At 35.1% G+C, this 19,166-nt stretch overlaps 1 protein-coding gene and 1 long non-coding RNA gene across 3 annotated transcripts in view; one reads left to right on the plus strand and one right to left on the minus strand.

The window, feature by feature from the left end:
* The window catches only part of KCNH7 (potassium voltage-gated channel subfamily H member 7), a 495,299-nt gene that overhangs the window by 407,945 nt on the left and 68,188 nt on the right, over positions 1-19,166 (minus strand). The window lies entirely within an intron of this gene.
* Positions 13,800-19,166, plus strand: part of LOC143676356 (uncharacterized) — a 62,337-nt gene continuing 56,970 nt past the window's right edge. For both annotated transcript variants that reach the window (XR_013172030.1, XR_013172031.1), the window contains exon 1: positions 13,800-13,852. This is a non-coding gene — a long non-coding RNA (uncharacterized LOC143676356). The remainder of the gene's footprint in view (positions 13,853-19,166) is intronic.

Consider the following 19,166-nt stretch of genomic DNA (forward strand, 5'->3'; position numbering starts at 1 on the left):
AAATGTATACGAAAATGGAGCTACCTTATTTATAGCTGCCTTATGGCTGAATTAAATAAATGAGATCTCAATATTAACAAAATGCTAAATTGAGAGAAGCAAGTGCCATCATTAAAATTCGGTGCATCACATTTTCCTGTAAAGGATATGTTTTGTTCTTATGATGTTAACGACAATGAAAAATTTTACTTTGAGTTTTCATAGTTTACTCATCATCAGTGACTTATCAAAGGAATAGACATGAAAAGAAATACCAGTTTTATTATTCAGTATAATTTTATACATCTTTCTTTCAATATAAATAAAAATTTCAACAGTAAGAATTTAATGGGCAGTCACTTCAATTTATAATAACAATACCTTAGGCAAACCAAATGTTAAAAGAGGTGGAATGACAAGGACTAATTCTTGTAAAGGTCACAAGTTTGAATGTAAATTCCAGGACAGCAATAGCCTTGCCTATTTGTTTTCATTGTACTCAGAGCCTTGAGCAAATTCTGATGTATATTAGATGCTCAATAAAAGCTTATTGTTGAAGTGGCACTTCTACCACTTCAATCTCCTTTCTACTACTTCTGAAGAAAACTGTCTCTGTTGCTTTCGACAGAAACTGTTAACTAAATTGAAATGTTTAGAGCGCTTGCTCCAAAGAACAACTTGAAACTAATTTAGCGCTTTGTTTACACAGGGTGTTTCTAAAGTGGGATTTGCTCTCTGATAGTGCAAATTCAAGAACTAACATCAACTAATCTTTTGCTAAATAATTACAAAATTTAAACTGATAGGGTCTGAATTGATATCAATCGTTTTTAAAGTCCAAGTTAGTCATCAAAACACAACCAATGATAAAACTGGGTCCTGTTTACATTCCACTGTGGAATTTACTTTTGTACCATTTGGGAGAATATGAGAAAAAAAACTCTTGATTTAAGAATATTTTTCCATGTTTAATTTTAGTTGTGCAGTTTTCATTTTTAGATTATTATTTTTTATTTCAATCTGTAAAGCTGTTAGAAAATGTGGAATAAATTACTGAGGTAATCATCTGCTGTCTTACCATTTCCTTCTGGTGCCAGCTAAAATTAAAATGGGAATATCAGTCTTTAGAGATTTAAATGTTAGGCATGATTGAAATAGTATCATTTGAAAGAAAGGCTCCCAGACAAATCTCTCAACATGCATTGAAAACGCAGCTGATTTTAATGACTCCTCTTCAGGTTCTCCAATTAGTCTCTTTAATGCATTTTCCATTTTCATTTATCAGACTACTGATGAAATGATATAGCTTTATTGCTAGAATTTAAATATGGCAAGAAAAACAAAATCATCTTGAACAGTTAGTTTTTTTCCTCCCCGAATGTGTATATCTGAAGCAATTTTTTACTACAAAGGTATCTATGTTACAAAAATTTCTAACTAAAATAAATGATCCACAGTGTAGAGGTATGTTTCTTCAGGACTCATACATGCACAAAAATAATATGAGAAGGAATATTTCCCCTGCTTCCAGAGGGAAAATTTCTCATAAGGTAAAAACTGGGGCATGTATATGTGTTTCAAGTAAATAACAGCTCAAGATCTTGTTTCTTGGGACAGCTATGGGCAAGTTACCGTTTCTCTAATAATTTAATGCTCATCAGACATATTAACATTTAGAAACTATCTTTTCATACACTCAACCTTTCAATCTTTGTGAGTTCCTAGTATATATTACTGAGATATATTCCTTAGTCTCAGTGAGTTCATTATACCAGGGCAGAATCAAAACTAGAGTAAGTACAATGAATAAGATTAGAGATTTTATATGCAGATTTCTTCTAACACCAGAGGAACAGAGGCAATAACCTGTTATCCTTGTTTCCACAGGACCTATTATGCCTGGAACAAAGTAAGAGCTAGGTAAATATTTGTTAGATAAATAAATGGATGTTTAATGAGTTTGTTTTAGGAAACATGGAACAAAGACTTTAAGAAAAGGGGAAGTCAGGGAAAGTTCCCTTGATAGGTTAACAGCCTGAGCTCCCTAGCAGGCATAGAGATTGGGTAGGGTCCAGTGTCAGCAAGGTTATATTGTTATCTTGTCATCAGGAGGTATATTTCTCATCAAATGGAAAAAAATAAAATAGAAAATACAGTTATTTCTGATATAAATAGCAGGCCAAAAATGACAATTTTTAGTCTTAAGGAGTAATTTAAATTCAGTAATATGTGTGTGTGTGTGTGTGTGTGTGTGTGTGTGTGTGTGGTTGTGTTAAAGCTTTAGACTATACTATACCAACTTTGATAAAGCATTAAATTTAGTAGGAATTATTCGTTATACCAAAGTCTTTATCATTGAATCCGCTTATATGTTGGTCTTTTATACTTAAAATGTGAGTCAATTCACAAAAATTTCAACAAAACTTAAAAACAAACGAGCAATAAAAACTCTATTGCCTTTTGGCTGAGGTTTGAACTCTCAGGTTTTGCTAAACAGAGGAGAGAATTTAAGGGCACCATTATGAACTTCTTTTGGTGCCAAGGAAATACAAAGGGAAAACAGGGATAATTATTTGAGGAAGCAAAAGATGACAAAAAGAATATCCAAATGTAGTGTCACAGGCTGATGTGATGAAAGTTCTTTGTTGAAGAATGACCTAAGAAATTTCCCCTCTTCAGAAATTTCCCTGATAAGTAATTAATCATCATGTCTGGGATTCTTTTATCTCTTGGGTAGCAGCCCTTTGTTTTTGAAAATTTAGATGGCTCAGTGGATACTTAAACTGTATTTCCCCATGTAGGAAGGAGTATAGAGGCTTTGGGATTCCTGGATTGATTGGGATGTAGCCCATGCCACAGAATTGAACTGGATTGTCTTTCAGTAATGAGAGGAACCTGAAACCAAGTTTCACACAGAAGTCCAAGGGAGTAGCGAGTCATTTGAGGAGCAGCTACACGGGTGTCTTTGGAGTGTGGGGAGTTCTGCCGAGAGTGGACAGAGCATGGGAGTTTGGGAGCCAGAAATGCCATCTTTCAAGTAGACCCCCAAGGCAGTCAAGGGGCATCATCAGTGATGACCACAACAGATTAGCCAATCAAGGCTTCCCAGCTCATTTTCTTGGACTACAGCCCAAGGAAGAGTGAGGGTGCATTTAAAATGAGTGCTCTTGATATTGGCTGCAAAGACGGTGCAAACCAAGTGTGGTTGGATTAAAGGCCAAAATGAAGGAAGGAAGGGAAAGAAAAGGAAGGAAGGGAGTTAGGAGAAGAAGGGGAAAGAAAAGAACAGAAAAGAAAAGGAAAAAGAGCAGAGGAAAGAAAGCCTCGAGAGTTCTTAGGACTAGAAGACACTGAAGCAAATTAAACCTTCTACAAATCTACCAGATTCTATAGCAATTTTTTACTACAAAGGTATCTATGTTACAAAAATTTCTAAGTAAAATAAATGATCCACAGTGCAGAGATGATGTGACTCTTCTCCTTTAGTAGTTTTGATCTTTGCTACTAAGATTGGCCAAGTTAGGTTTCAGAGCTCTACCCACTAATACATTCAAAAGATGCAACATCTTGAAGAATCAATATGTAGTACCTTTGGACATAGTACATTTACTGAAAATGGAAGTTGATAAACTATTATAAGTGGGAAGTGCCTTAGTATTTTCACACTGTTAGCTAATTGTGTGGCAAGTAGAAGATCATTTCTTAATGCTATAAATGAATGTAGCTTATGATACCTAGATAGAGTAATTATTTATTTTCAACAGTATGTTGGCATAGTTTAGAAACATGACACATTTTGGTAAAAATCTAAAGCAGGGGACTTCAAACCTTTTCCAGTATACGAACCACTATGCATAATTTGCAAAAAAAGTTATCAGGCCCACACTTAATGCTTTGCTGTTGTATACTTTGATTAGAGAGATAATTCATATCCCCAAACCCTTATTCAGTAAATATTTTACATTAATTTACATCTTTATCAATCTCAACAACTTCTTATATTTGAGAGTTCGTATGTGTATAAAACATTCACAATACTTATTTCTCCCATGGATTTGTGGGACCCATGAAAGGGCTGTGACCCATAGGTTGGAAAATTATAATTAATTAGTTACAATTCAAAGACTAAAATAACAAATTTTGATTTTAGGTAAGTGACATTAATTTCAGAACTCCAACTACTCCACTAAGTGGTATTTTCTGAGCCATATACTAGTATTTTTAATGGGATCAAAAGCAGTGAATCACTTGTCTTTAAAACCTAATTACACCACAAATGTTTAGTGTCTGGTTTGCATACAAAAAAAATCAGCTTCAATATTTTATTTCATTGCAGCATCTGCTCAAAAAGGATTTTCCCTTCTAAGTAAACACTTTATTGAATACATAAGTACATTCCTTTTGAAGAGCACATTTAAAATGTCTCTTGTTAGGCATGCTAATAAAACTCCTTAGAAAGATAGGCGTAGAGCACTTTTCTTTCCCTAATCCACAATGCGTTATTTACATATACATTAGCAACCAATTATAATTTAAATATTATTCTAGTTGCTTAGCAGTGATTTTTAAGTTTCAGCTTAGATTCATCTAATCTATTTCTGCATTTTTTCCTCATCTACATTTATACCTATATTTATATCAATACCTGTATCGCTCTCTTCAGGGATTTGTTTGACACCCACTCAAACAAGCTTAAATGAAGGCAGAGTTATTGAAGGCACAGCATAGATACTGCAGGCACCTACAGTGGGTGTCTATTATTTGGTCTGCTCAGCACCTCCCCTCCTGATTTCAACCTTGAGCTCCCAAGTCCTAATATCCTACCGTCTTCCCATCACCTGGCTTCTGTTAGCTGATGCAAACACACAACTGTGCCTAAGATCATTGGAGACTTCCTCCAGTTATTTTCCCTGGAACTAAGGGAAACGAGACCGTCTCTTTCTGGCAACACCATTATGAGAAGTGAGGTCTCAAAGTCAACAACAACAAAAATGGCTGATATCTGTTGGAGTCAAACACTCTACTAAACAATTTAAACATTTTACAAAAACATTATTAGAAGTTACAACATTCTGTGATTGAGGAAACTGTAGTTCGGAGTCATTGCCCACGTCTTAGTGCCAACAGGGGATGGATCTGGTCTGTGAAGTCAGGTAGCCTGATGTCAACCAGGCAACTTTCAATAGTATTTTCAACTTGTACCAGTGGGAGGAAAACTATCTGAGACATTGATGTGAATCACACAGCAAGAAGCACATATGAGGGATTAGGCATGTGTATCTGGTAGTATTTAAATCTTTGGTTCCAGTTGCTTCTGAGTTATGGTTCTAGTCTTATTATTCCCACCATATGATTGCTTAAACATTCCTTTAATTTCAGTGTCCCCCATTCTCCCAACAAATCTCGACTATTTTCTTCCCTTAGGCTGATTTGAGTCACTAATACGTCAAGGAAAGAAAGTATAGTTAAGGTTATTCTCTCAGTGTAGAGAGGAACAGGGAAGCCAAAGTCCAGCATTGCTCTCTCTACCTCCCAAGGGCAGCAAGGCGTATGCTTCTACTTCTCTCTGTCCTTTCTACATCTTTTCATTTTCCCCACCTACACTTAGTTCAGCATGGCCATCCCATTCCCAACACTGATTCTTCATGCACTTTCATTTAGGGCATCTTTCATCATTCCAGGAATCACTTCAAATACTTGAGAAGATCTGACTGGTTCAGCCGAGATCATAGACTCCTTAAACAAGTGTAAGTGTCCACTCTGATCTCATCACTAGAGGAGGAACTGAGGAGGACCACCCCATGATCCAAGCTGGGAGACCCCCTCTCAACACAGCAGTATAACAGATCAGTCATTTAGAACTGTTTCTAAAGGTCTCAGGTATTTGTGTTTTAGCATACTAATGAGAGTTTGGGCTTTGTTAAAGGAAAGTCTGAAAACTTGCTAGAACTACAAGAACTGGACTTCGGTTATATATCACTTTATCTCATAAGCATATGCATTTTTTGTGCAATAAGTATACTAACTCTTGTCCTATTCACCTTATAAAATGCTTGCTATTTTCTTTTCCATGTATGTTAGTCCAAGTAGATATTCTTTGGTCATTATAAATAGCACCCATATGGCGTTGTTTTTCATTATCTATAACTATAAATTACCCATCATAAAATGCACATTGTGTTTATTCCTAATTTATATCACCTTTCTGGTACTTAAAAAGATCAGAAAATTCCAAAATTGCTAGGAAATAGTATGCACAGAGCCTGATGCATCAGCAGAGTCAGAAGATATTTAACTTCATTGGGAAGAGGAGAGAAAGGGGCAATTAGGAACTGGATTAACAGAAATGAATGCGCTGGGAATATCTAAAGGCTAGCTATTTTGCCTGAGTTAAGGGAACCAAATGGCAGAAAAAGAACACTGAAGGAAAGTGTGGGTAACAAGAATATTTTGCACTACTTGTGCTTTTGGGTTGACTCATTTACTACACATTTATTAAGCCCCAACTATGTGCTAAAGTCCACAGCAGTCTCTGGGAATTAGAATTTAGCTTTATTGCCCTTAGTAAGACAAATATGCAAACACACAATGTGACCAGTGCTATAGTGGATTCATGAAGTAAAGTTGCCTTTGGGGAGTGTTTGTGCGCATGGAATGCATGTTTATAGTTTTCCTCCGTGCCTGATGGCAAGATTTTATACCTGTTGATAGTGCTTATAAGCTTCTTTCTTATATTTTTTTCTTTTTGAATACTTTTCCTTTTCTTGCCTATATTTCTCACTTCAGAGGTATGTATGCAGTTTCTAATATATTACTATAACTGTAAGATACCCTAAGGTTTCACAGAAATCTCAAGTCAGAACATTGTAAGTCAGGAATTGCAAAATCTACAGTCAGTGTGATGTCTCGGGAGGTTTCATTTTATGAAAGAAAAATATCACATCTACAAGGACCAGATACTTTTATTTTATGGTTGGCATGACCATAAAAATTGAAAGTGAAGGCAAAAGGCAACAATAATGTATATAAGCCTTAAAAAGAAAATCCTTTCCAAGAGAACATTTTTTTCTCTATAAATCCTTTTCAGAATATTGTATGATTAGACACTATATTGTATTTTCTTCCTCAATTAGCTAAATGCTGATAAAATTGGCAAAATCTAATATAAACCAGCAAGATTATGCTAAGGTATCATCAGAAACTAGAAATGCTAAATGTACATATTTTTCAAAAATAGACAAAATAGACTGAAATCCACTTGAATTATTTTCAGTCAATAAATAATAACCCCTTCTACAAATTACCACAATAGCTGCATTCAAAACTGACAGGAAAAAAATAATGTAGACTTGGATATTCATCTGTAAAAATCAATTCTCAATTATTTTTTGTAAAGTAAAGACATTTATAAAAGTGTATATATATATATATAAATAGATAGGGTTTAAATTTATTTTCCCCAATTCAAGATATTTTAGCCTGTTATGAAGCATTTCTAGCCAAAATAAATTTTTATTAAATAGGCAAAGAGATGTTAGCCAACATGTTTTGGTTAGCTGATGTAATTTTTAAGGCTGTTAGATTTTTAAATTATTAGGCATATATAATCATATGGATAGCAAATACAGCTATAAAAAGAAATTCAGGAATATCAAAATATTATGATGCTGACATGAAAATTTTATATTGATTTATCTTTTTCATTTGATGTTATTAGGAGGTGTGTTGCTTTGAAAAGATTTATGTACCCTAGAAAAGTCACACTTTAATCCTAATCCAATCTTGTGGGAGCAACCACAAGGGTTTCTCTTAAACCCTACTCAGCACTGCATGTCGGGAATTTGATTAGATTATCTCCATGGAGACATGTCTCCACCCATTCCAGGTGGGTCTTAATTAGTTTACTGGAATCCTATAAAAGAAGAAGTATTTTGGAGAATGACACAGAACGACATAGCTATGAGAAGCAGAGAGCCCACCAGCCAGAGACCTTTGGAGATGAAGAAGGAAAATGCTTCCCTGTGAGGTTCATGAAACAGGAAGCCAGGAGAGAAAGCTAGAAGATGACGCTGTATTTGCCACGTACCTTTCCAGATGAGAGAGAAACCCTGACTGTGTTCACCATGTGCCTTCCCACTTGAGAGAGAAACCCTGAACTTTTATTGGCCTTCTTGAACCAAGCTATCTTTCCCTGGATGCCTTAGATTGGACATTTCTATAGATTTGTTTTAATTGGGACATATTCTTGGCCTTAGAACTGTAAACTAGCAACTTATTAAATTCCCCTCTTTAAAAGCCATTCCATTTCTGGTATATTGCACTCCAGCAGTTAGCAAACTAGAACAGGAGGGTAAGGAAAAAAGAATGCAGGAGAACAGAAAGTAGTAGTCTGCTACTAATGCTAACATTTAACACTAACCTTGTACTTTAGAGGACAGAGATGGAAAAGAAAGTAAACCTAAATGGACCTGAATTTGGGGTACATAAAGAAGAAAGTGAACAGAAGATAAAGACTTCAAAAGTCATTCAATATATGATATTTGTCTGAATCCTAGTATGTGTTTATGTTCAAGAAATACAAGATATATATAACTACTTATACATCTAAATGTTTAAATAACCACCAGCATACTCTGGATATTATGTTTAAGAGTGAGAATTATGGTTGGCAAGGCTGAGTATGCATCCAGTGTACCCCTTGCCCTGTTACAATTCTTCTTGATGAGTTTCAATTATTTCAGTTTTAAGTGGAATCTAACATCTCGCAGGTCCTTTGCTATGTATTTGGAGGATTATATTCACAGAAGTTTTAGGGGGTGGTGGACATATATCCTACTTTGTTAGTCTACACTATTCTCCTAACAATAGGTGTCTTTAAAGACAACTTAAATGTTTATTGAATTTGTTAGAGGATACGATGATTACAAATGTAAAGTGGTCCTATTTCTGTCATTAATGGAGCTTGTTCAATATATATTGAATATACAATTTAGAATGAATGAATTTCACATTTCACTCTGATGACAAAATTCTCCCACACTTTTTATTTTCTACATCAAAGGTTCTGTTTTCCATACTCTTCCTCCACTTTTACTATTAAAAATATTTTATTTGCTCTTCTGTATTATTTTTCTTTTTTTTTTTTTACAGTATCCATCTCACTCTTTCTGTGACACAAAAGACCAAAAGATTTGGGTCTTTTGTTTGTGTCCCTTATTAAAAAGAAAATCCAATTTCAGCACTAGCGTCTGTTATGCATACTTTGCTATTTTGGGGGTGAGGCTATTGGATATGTTACATTTAAAAGCCCTGTACCTGGAACAAAAGTTTATGTAAAAGTGAACAAAACAAAAATCCAAACAGAAGAAAGGACTTGTGAATTTGCGAACATTCTAATTATTAGTAAAAGCAAGATATAGTAAATGAAAAATGAATCCCTTTGGATAATCTTTAAAAATTTGTCTAGCATTTGTCATCAGACTACTCTTTCATGAGTTCGAGTTCCAGGTCTGATCAGAAGCTCGCAGAATTCCTCAATAGTGAAACTAAAAACTTGGCCAGTGGACCCATATTTTAATTGACGCTGTTCTTCTCCACATCAGTGATACTACAGAATTTTTAATGTGTTTTTAAATATTAGTCGGGCCAACTGTGCATACTAATCACATTCAAATTTAATAGTTACCAAAAGTAGAGTCCTTTCCAGAAAGTAATAGTAACAAAAATTTCCTGAAATATAGTAAGATATTATGCTTGAGCCTGTATCTAGCAAATCTTAAATCCTTGCATGCATGGCAAAAAGTTTAATCAGATATTTATTCAGGAAAAAGACCCTTAAATAACAACTGGTCTGCCTGATTCAGATCTGAGTCAATCTGTCTATAAAGTAGGGTTTATTTCTGATCCCCAATGCTAATTAATATTTGTTGAATTATTGCTAGATGTATAGCTGTGCAAGACATCTCGCTCACATGAAACATGCCTCAATTCTTGTCTGAGAGCAATGGTGAACATAATTAACCCTTCCCTATCCAACTGGATAATCATTTACAGGCTTAGACTTTGGCTCTGTTCCACTTTGATGCTATGTAAGAAGGTTGAATGGCAAGTCTTATATGAATATGTCAATACATGTGGTTGCTTTTAACAAATTCTACATCTGTTCACCTGTGAATGAAGAAGAAATACATATTTTCATCTATGGACAGGACTAGTGCTTTAACAGTTTATACAAATCTGTTCGATAACTTAGGGAGTCAAAGCATAGTCTTGAAGAAATGTGGAAGAGCTCTCCATCCTTAACCAATGTTAGCTCCTTCTCTATCCTCTCTGCCAAGATCAGTGGGAAAGTAGAAACAGTGAAAAAAAAAAAAAACAAAAAAATGGCAGGAAGGACATTTCAGCCAAAGAATGTTTAAAGGAAAAAGGAGAAAAGGAGGCCCATTATGAGTTTAACTTTGGTCACTCTTGCTTCTGTCTTTTCCATGGTTTTCTGCCCACTTGAGCAATCACTGCTTAGAAAGCAATCATTTTTAGATGCTTTTACATAAATTTATTTTCGAATGAATAACATATTTTAAAAATTCAAAAAGTATGAAAGGTATAAATGGAAATTTTTCCTCTCACTGATTTTACCTAGATATCACCTTTCTTAAGACTTTCAATGTTTGTAGTTGTGTCTGTGTCAATGTGTGTGTCCTTCCAAAGGTTTTAAGCAAGTTAGATACAAACACACACACACCATTTTTACACAAAAGGTAAGATGCTATATATATTTTTCTTCACCTTTCTTTTTAAAATTTAACAACTGATCTTTGTGATTATTCTCTGTCAGTTTACACAGAATTTATAACATGCTTCCTCTACTTCCCCCACCCTCATCTCTTTAGCAGCTGCACCTTATCCTATCATATACTGTAAAATAATTCATTTAACCAGGATCCTATTCATAGGCATATACATTATTTCTAATCCTTGCTGAAACGAATAACCATGTCCTCATGTCTTTTAATTTGTCTAAGTGTACCTGTAGGCTACATCTGTATGAGTTAAATTACTCAGTTAAGGAGTCTGAGCATTTGGAATTTCAAAAGCTATATCTGAATTGCCCTACAGAGAAGTTTTTACCAATGTACATTCCCATCAGCAGTGGATGAGCGCATTGGGTTTCCACACCTTCATTAAAACCACATACCATCAAATATTAAACCTGAAAAACTACCTTTAACATTGTTCTAGTTTGCTAGCTGCTGGAATGCAATATACCAGAAACGGAATGGCTTTTAAAAGGGGAAATTTAATGAGTTGCTAGTTTACAGATCTAAGGCCGAGAAAATGTCCCAATTAAAACAAATCTATAGAAATGTCCAATCAAAGGCATCTGGGGAAAGATACCTTGGTTCAAGAAGGCCGATGAAGTTTAGGGTTTCTCTCTCAAGTGAGAAGGCACATGGTGAACACAGTCATGGTTTCTCTCTCTGCTGGAAGGGCACATGGCAAGCATGGTGTCATCTGCTAGCTTTCTCTCCTGGCTTTCTGTTTCATGAAGCTCCCCCAGAGACATTTTCCTTCTTCATATCCAAAGGTCGCTGGCTTGTGGAGTCTGTGCTTCGTGATGCTGCAGCATTCTCTGCTCTCTCAGAATCTCTCATTCTCCAAAATGTTTCCTCTTTTATAGGACTTCAGAAACTAATCAAGACCCACTCAGATGGGTGGAGACATGTCATCCCCCTAATCCAGTTTAACAACCGTTCTTAACTAAATCTCATCAACCAGGGAGATGATCCCATCACAGTCCCAAATACACAGCATTGAATAGAGACTATTCTACCTTTAAGAAATGGGATCCATATTAAAACATGGCTTTTCTTAGGGGGCATACTTCCCTTCAAACCAGCACAAACATATACCAAAACCTCATAAATAATTGGGCCTTTCCATTTTCATTTTGTCCTTTTGACCTGTCTATTCATGCATGATACTTCACAGTTTTATTTATTAAAGGTTTTTTTTAAAAAAAAAAACAAACATGTTTTAATAACTGATGGGACTAGTTCATCTCCATGTTTTTTAAGTAAGGATTTTAATTTATTATGAACAATTTCTAGCAGGGCTAACCCCAGTTCAAAGCCTATTTCAAGGTATTCAAAAGGACCATGCTGTACATTTAAAAATGAAAGAGTATCTTATGTTATTTCTTTGCAATAATAAAATATTTCAATGACATCAGGAATACATAGACTTAGAAAGGTTGTTAGTCACAATTTGTGTTAACAGAACAGTTAACAGGTAGTAACCACATCAAAGTATGTTCCAAATTCAAAATTACTGACTAAAAAAACTAAATTTATGCATCTAAATTATGGACTTAAAAACTATTTTAGGAGTGCAATTGATTGACCGCTGAGTACCAAAACATTTACATAAATAAATGACAGATATTGGGTCCATGGGTGGTTCAGGGATAGACTGTTTCCCTGCCATGTGGGAGACCCGGTTCTAATTCCCAGACCATGCAACCCCACCCCACCCCCCAAAAAAGTATGATGGATTATGTTATTACATTAATCAAAATAAAACTGCAGGGAAATTGGAATTGGAATAAAAATATTGGTCTACTTTAGAAAAATTATGCTTATATGGTCTACCATATGGAGAATAAACACAATACTGAGCATCTAGCAACACCCATTTACCTCTGAGGTCAAAACTAATTTATCTTTAATCCAGTTCAGTAGCAATTGTTGAATCAGGAAGTCTACAGACTTCATTCAGTCATGCCATGTGTGCCGGTCTGAATCTGTGGTGGACCCCAGAAAAGCCATGCCCTTTGATCCTCATTCAGTATTGCTGGGTGGGAGCATTTTGGTTGTTTCCATGAAGATGTGACCCATGCAACTGTGGGTGGTAACTTCTGACTAGATGATTTCCACGGAGGTGTGTCCACTGAAGGTGGAGATGCTTACTGGAATCCTTTAAAAAAGAAAACACTTTGGAGAGAGTTCCTTTATGGTAGAGCCATGTGAAAGCCAGCAGACGCCGCCATTTCACCATGTGCCCTTCCAGCTGAGAGAGAAACGTTGAATGTCGTCGGCCTTCTTGAACCAAGGTATCTTTCCCCAGATGCCTTAAATTGGACATGTCTATAGACTTGTTTTAATTGGGACATTTCCTTGGCCTTAGAACTGTAAACTAGCAACTCATTAAATTCCTCCTTTTAAAAGTCATTCTGTTTCTGGTATATTGCATACTGGCAGCTAGCAAACTAGAACACTATGTTTGGCTCATGGGCAATGATATGGGCCAGAAAGGAAAACTGAAAGGAAAGGCAAAAGTGACAGAGACATCATCATTTCATCAAGTAATGAATGACACAGGCCAATAGTATTTTTCAAAACAGGATAAAGAAAAGTTATGAATCAGGCAGCCAGGTACCCTGTAATTGTCATCAGGGTCTGTAGCCCTTTCTTTTCTTTTTTTTTTTTTACATGGGCAGGCACCGGGAATCAAATCCAGGTCCTCTGACATGGCAGGCAAGCATTCTTGCCTGCTGAGCCACTGTGGCCCACCTTCTACAGCTCTTTCATAAGCTATGGTCAGGGTAGTCTTCCAGCTCTTGCAAAGGTGTAAATGCAGGCTACAGTGTTCACCCTGGTGCCCCATGTATACTCAAATCACCAAGCATCATTTCTGTCCAAGGGCAGTCTGTGCTCAGGAAAGGAAAGGAGGGAGTGGGGAGGAGGAGTGGCTCTGAGTGTTTTAGGGAGAGCTTTTCCACAGGGTTCTATAGTTGCTATAGCAACAGCTCCTTTTGTTTGTATATCTTCAGAACAGCTGCTTCCTTTGGGTTTCTGTTGGCAGGGATATTACGGAGGTAAGTGAAAGGGAAAGAAGCACCACTCTGACCATGGAAAATAGTTTCATAGTCAAATTATTCTTGTTTAACTGGGTTGAACTTTCTACTACTGTTAAATGTGGCTTTTGAAAGTTGGTGAGTTGAAAGATCTTTTAAAATATGGTGAAACCCAACAAGGAAAGACCTAGGTATGCTATGATCTAAAAGACATCTTGCGCTACTTTGAACAACCGACCTTCACTTTCTTTTGCCCTTAAGCTTTGAAACCCTCCATTCTTTCTACCTATTATAGATACAAACCAAATTGCAAGCTGCCCAGGAGGTATTTGTCTAATAGGAGAAAAATTCCCCTTCCAAATGTCCGCAAATCCTTGCACTGTTTTCTAAGTCCTAACTAATTCCTCTAATTAGAGTTCACTCTGGCTGCAGCCATTTACTAAGTTGAATTGCTGCATATAAACAAATTTAATGAATATTCATAAAGTATTAATATGCGCTGAATTAACAGTCAGTACTGTTGCCCACAATCTGCTATTGCAATGAACCCACCAGGACTTTTTACAGACCTTACTAAAGACCGGCCATCTCTGAGGGAGAGGCAGAGAAAAATATGACTTCATTATTAAGGAACAAATATCTACCTTATTTTTCACATATATTATTTTCTGTACTATATATAATGCATATTATATATATTGATCTCTTTAAATAGCAGGGCATGAAATTGAAACTCAACGGGTTAAAATATTGAAGCAATTCATTAAAAACGACATCTGCAGGCTGAAGAGTCAAATTCATAAATACAAAAACTTAAAATGCAAATTAGGAAAGCAGAAAGTACAGCTGTCCTTACAAACAAATTCATATTGAACACAGGTATACTATAGTGTTTCAAGCTCTTTGGGATTTCTAAAAAAGTGCAATACGAAAACAAACTGATGCTCTTGTCTCTAAAATTTATTCAGTATTTTTCTAGCTACAGGCATTAAACAGAATTTTTGGTGAAATCCATAAAACATTTGGTTGATGTAAGTTTGAAAATGGAGCTGTTCACAGGTGCTACATCTTAAGACCTCAGTTCATGGTGATATGACTACATATTTGTCTGAGAATTCTCACAGACAGATTTTACTGTATAAAATCTGAATGAAAAAAATTTTGATTGATGCACAATTTGGAACCATACAGACAATAGTAGAGATGTTTACTTACTTAAAATATAATGTTCCTGAACACCTTCTATTAGATCTTATATATATATATATATATATATATATATATATATATGCATATTTATTTTACTTATTTAAATAATCGTATTTCAGTAACAAAGGTCTTCAGTGATTATAAATTGCTAAAGGTAAGATTTGGAGTCCAAAGCCTGCTAGGGTTCCAAATTCTCCACTTTCTGACTGCATGATTTGGGGCAAATTGACCTCTTAGAGCACCAGTTTCACAAACTATACAAAATGATACTAGCATCTTTGAGTTATAATTCTGAGGGAGTTAAGAAATGAAAGTCATGCTGAAACTGCCAACAGAATTCTATTACAATATTACTATTATTAGAAAGTAACCAGTTTTATTATTTTTTGTCTTGTAAATGTTTTTGATTTTCACTTCTTACCTTCCTCATTCTTTAATGTATTATCAATATGGTGATAACATTCAAATCTCTTTATCCTTGGATTTTCTTCTAAGCTCAGGACCTGAATTTTTTAAGTATCAGCAATGAAATCCCATCAATATCTCAAATGCAGGAGATACAAATCTGAAAAATTCATCTTATCTTCCAAACCAATTTCTCCACTTTGGTGTCATATTTCTGGTAAACACATTAGCTTTCTTCCATTTCCTCAAGTTCAAAATCTCAGAGTTACCTTTTCCTCATATCCAGGTAACTATTAAGCTTTATTCCTTTACAACTTGGAACTCTTCCCATGGATTTGGACTCTCATTTCCATTCCCATTCAACTCTGGTTGAAATTCTCAAGAATTCTTGTTCAGACTATTGCAGCAGAGTTTCTTCTCCAGTCTCCAGATCTCCAGTTTCCTCGATATTCTGCAGACAGATTTCTTTTTCTATAGTGCATATCACTGCCCTCTTCAAATATCTGAATGCTTCTCAGTTCTGACTGTTGGAGCTTTTTTTAGCCTGACCCTCGTTGCTGTCCATGATCAGAATCCAGCCTGAATTCACTGTTCTTCTCCTTGCTATTGTAACATGAAATTCGTCATGATTCCAAAACATTATTCATGCAATTAAAACTCTTCTTTTCAAAGTCTATGCTTACTCAGTTTCCCTGGCCTGTGGAGTCTTCCTCTATCACAACTTCTAGAGCTGAAATGTCACATCTTCCATGAGACTTTGTTCCCTCCCTCCATATTAAGGTAGACCTTGTTTCTTCTGGCATTTACCTTTGGCTTTCTGTCATTCTTATTTTCTTATATTTCTTATTGCCCCTACTAGGTTTCTAGAGAAGATATTTATTCGTCTTAGTGCTCACTACAGCATTTATTACGGTAAACTTTAATATGGGGGCAATTTAAATGAAAAAAATTTTCTATAAATATAGGCGATTTACACATGACTTGCCTGTAATTTCTGAAATCACCAACAAAGCAAGTCTCAGAGTAAAGCTCAGATTTGTTTGCCGACCTTTATCTGATTATCTCACACTTTTGTATCTGTAGAATATCTCTATTTAAATATTTCATGAACAGCTTTAAGAATTATGTGTAAAGTTTTAATGCTATGTAGCTGACAGAATCATTGCTGGAGTATACCCAAAGAGTACTCTTCATTTTTAAAAGATATGTGTGTGAAAGAACAGCCCTTTCTTTTCTTGAAAACACATGATGCCTGAAACTCTGGTATCTACCTGGGAACTTTAGAAGGGACCAGTTTAAGAAGACAAGCCTAAAGACTGAAGTGGAAAAGCATAAAGATAAGGAGAGTCAGTTTCCATGATGACTCAGCTGATGCCCTGGATCAGTTTTACCTCCAAATTCTTTTTTTAATGCTCTATATTGAAATAACTTTCAATTTACAGAGAAGTTGCAAATATTGCAAAGAACTCTTTTATACTCATTAACCAAATCCACCAATGCTAAACACGTACACATTATTACATTTTCCCCTGATCCTCTTAAAAACAATTTGCATACATCATATCCTTTTCTCTCTTTTTTAACAGCAATGTTACAAATTACTCAACACAAGATAACTACAATAACAATAAATGTGCTGTAATCGGTGGTCACAATGCCCCCCTTATTTTTGCTCATTCCTCGATCTTGAGGGATTTGGGATTATGACTATTTGGGATTATGACTGCTTCACACTGAGGGATTTAGATCCAAACTTTTGTTATGCAATAATGAATCCCTCGTTGTTTAAGCCTCTTTGTAACAAGGTTTTCCATGACTTTTGGCCATAAACATCATAAAGAATGACGCAGACATTGAGAGATGCGTTGATGAGAGACCATTAGATTCCCAGGGAAAGAGAGAAGGAAATAAAGAAATAAAGGGAGTAGACTGATAATGACTGTCCAGTTTTGCTGAGCTAAGCACCACTTCTTTTTACTTAGCAATTATGTAATTTTCCTATACTTTTGAAAAATATATATCCTTATTTTACTTGAACTACTCAAATGACTTTCAAATTCTTGTACCGAACAGTCCCTAAAAAAGACAGACTATACTATCACATTTTATCTCAATGACAACTCTGTAAATTAAGTATTAATGTTGCCTCCATTTTATAGATGAGAAAACTGAGGATAGAAAAGGTCATATGCAGCAACCAGAGGGAAGTTGGAACTTGAACCCACCAGATCTTCTAACTAAAAAGGCTGTTCTCTTTCGTCATACCATGCCCTATCCATTTCATTCATTTTACTGCCTCATTATAGCCCTTTATTTTCAACTTTACTTTTGCCTCTGTGACCTCATAAACTTGAAGTCAATTTCTAACTCATTATCTCTTTTTTTTTTTTTTTGCCTCAGTTCATTCAGTATGGTGTACGTTTTCCTCTTGGAGTATTTATTAACTCTTTTTTCAAAACATCAACCTATTTCAAACTTAAAACCCCTAAAGCCTCATTCTGATCACACAGAATCAATAATGGGAGGCAATTAGGAATGTAATAAACTAAATCTGATTATAACATTTCCATCATCATCATTTGCTTCCCCTTACTTTCTCCTACTTCAATAAATTCAACTCATTAAACATTTATTTAGTATGTGTTAAACTGAATATGATACCATTCCTATCTTTGAGAAGCTTATAATCCAATGTAGAATACAAGTACAACTCATAGAACAAAAGCAAAAAACACCAGTTTCTACATTTTCCGTAAGAAGGAAAAACTGGTCCCTGTATATGGCTAGCCTAATCCTTCTCCCTGAAGCTTAGCAACTGTTGTTACCTACTGCCAATTCTTTATGTGTCTACTTTATACACTCTGGTATCTCAGTTCACCAGCCAGTAAGAGTAGATGGTTACCAATCTTTTATATGATTTAACTCTATAGGATAAGTTTGCTTCAGTCACCCCAGTGGCCTTTTATGTACAGTATGTACAACCTTATTTGGTTACTTTTCCTACCATATCAGAATTCTGCCTAGAGCAAAATATGGCTGTATTTTCTTAAATTAGATGGGAATTTATAACAGTCAATTGATAAAAATAGATCTGTCCTCCAACATCAAAGAAGAGAGTCCTTGAAAGGAGATACTAAGAGACCCGGTTAAGGTAAAAATAAAATACATCTAAAATCAATCCTTCCCATTTCCTAAACTGGGAATTTCTAATATTAACATAATATCCAAAAATTTATGAAATTTATTTCTAAATAGAATAACAGAAAAAAGTATATAAAGGAAAAATGTCCACAAAACACAGACAAATCTCCTTGGAACTGTATTCATTCATTCATTCATTCATTCAATATATACTTATTAATCTGGTTATTGTGAATTTACGATAAATAAGAAATGGTCCTTAAGCTTCCAGGAATTTGTAAGCTTGCAGAAAAAATAAGTCTAAGTTCTCCAATATCAAGGGAAAATTCTGAACAAACTCATGGTGGACACTTTAGATCTTCTTTTCTTAGGATCTTACTGTTAATAATTGACAAATCTAAGTTTTATCCTAACAGTTTTCAATGGTCAAAATACTATATACAATAAATAAGATTATATACTAAATATAGTCCAGTAAATATAAAACTAAAACCTCTTTGGATATAATCGTCAAAAAAAGGTGCCAGTCTAAATAATTCCAATATATCTTTAAAAGGAGCAATACCAATTTTAGGAACTC

This window comes from Tamandua tetradactyla, chromosome 3 (assembly GCF_023851605.1).
Source record: "Tamandua tetradactyla isolate mTamTet1 chromosome 3, mTamTet1.pri, whole genome shotgun sequence".
Taxonomy (NCBI): domain Eukaryota; kingdom Metazoa; phylum Chordata; class Mammalia; order Pilosa; family Myrmecophagidae; genus Tamandua; species Tamandua tetradactyla.